The following is a 1,574-nucleotide window of genomic DNA, read 5'->3' on the forward strand; positions in this document are numbered from 1 at the left end:
GGGGAGAGAGAGCGGGAAAGGGGAGGATTGTGGGTGGAAAGGAAGTCATGGGGGTGGGGGAAGCCAATGTAGTTCATAAGCTGTACTTTGGAAATATATATTCATTAAAGAAAAGTTTAAAAAAAAAAGAGAAATCAAAATATTTCTGGAAACAAATGAAGACAACACAACATATCAAATCATATGGGATACAGCAAAAGCAATGTTAAGAGGAAAGTTTACAGCAATTGACGCCTACGTCAAGAATTTGGAAAGGCTCCAAATAAATGACCTTTCAATACATCTCAAGGATCTAGAAAAAACAGAAAACCAAACCCAAAACTAGTAGGAGAAAAGAAATAATTAAAATTAGAGAAGAAATCAACAAAATTTAAACAAAATAATACAAAAGATCATCAAAATAGGCCTCCACTGCCGTGCAGAGTCGATGCCGCCCCCTCGGCGGGGCCCTCCTCCAGTCGCCTGGCGCCTCCCTCCCTCCCCGCAGTGACTCATGGAGCAGGAGGCGGAGGCTGAGGTGGCTGCTCCCGCTGCTGCTGCTACCTCCGCCATGACTGCTGAGTGCGCCCCGGAACAGGCCACCGTGCACCGTGCTCCGGACCCCCAGCTCCCACCGGCCCGGCTGGGTTGGGTGGCCCAGGGTGGCGCCTGCTTTGCTCCCTGGCCACAGCCCTCTCCTCACAGTTGAGCACCTGTTGGCCTGAAGCTAATCTCCAGAAGCAGGAGTCCCCAGAGCTTGGCCAGGGGGATGAGCCATGAGGGCGCTCCTGGGAAGAGTCTGGAGGAGGTGGATATTCAGCAGAAGGTGTGAGTGCTTCTCATGCTGAGGAAGATGGGCTCGAACCTGACAGCCAGCGAAGAGGAGTTCCTGCACCTGTGCAGGGGTGGTCGACAGCCAGCTCAGCCAGCTGCCACAGCACTCTGTCGACCAGGGTGCAGAGGATGTGGTGATGGCGTTTTCCAGGTTGGAGACGGAAGACTGGAGGCAGTAGCTGCAACCCCCTGGGAACACCCTGGAAGCTGTCAAGGGCCAAGATCAGTGTGGCTCCTTGGCCAGCTGAGTGACAGGAGACCGCCTCCCCCACCAACCCCAGCCCTCCTGCCCCTCCCCTACTCCCCACCCCACGGCCACTCGGCGGGGCTGGCATCCAGGGAGACACCAGTGGTGCATTTATGATGGGCTAAGGACTCGTGATTGGCTGCAGGAAGAAACCTTTTTATTTTTAAACCTTGACCAGTGGAAACCTTCCATTTTTATTTCTGACTCTTATTTAAAAAAAAAAAAAAATTGTGCCTCGGTATCTGGCTTCCCAGGAAGTTCTCCAAGCTCTAGTGCTTTATGTCGGTCGTTTTTTAGGAATGTGAAGAGGTCTGATTGGCTGCTTCAACAGGAGCAGGGTTACGATTGGCTGGGCAGTAGGAAGTCGCTTTTTCTGTCATTGGCTGCAGGTGTTCTGATAGCAGCAGCTTCTCTATTTTGAATGCAGAAAACAGGGTCTAGGACGTTTCTTTTTATATTTGACTTGAAAAAAAAAACAGAAAACAAAACAAAAAAAAAAAAGATCAGCAAATAA

The 1,574-nt window shown here is 50.4% G+C and overlaps 1 pseudogene; it reads left to right on the plus strand.

Moving 5' to 3' along the window:
• Positions 1-748: 748 nt before the first annotated feature.
• Positions 749-1,020, plus strand: LOC100358594 (beta-catenin-interacting protein 1 pseudogene; annotated as a pseudogene).
• Positions 1,021-1,574: the final 554 nt, after the last annotated feature.

Source organism: Oryctolagus cuniculus, chromosome 6, assembly GCF_964237555.1.
Source record: "Oryctolagus cuniculus chromosome 6, mOryCun1.1, whole genome shotgun sequence".
Taxonomy (NCBI): domain Eukaryota; kingdom Metazoa; phylum Chordata; class Mammalia; order Lagomorpha; family Leporidae; genus Oryctolagus; species Oryctolagus cuniculus.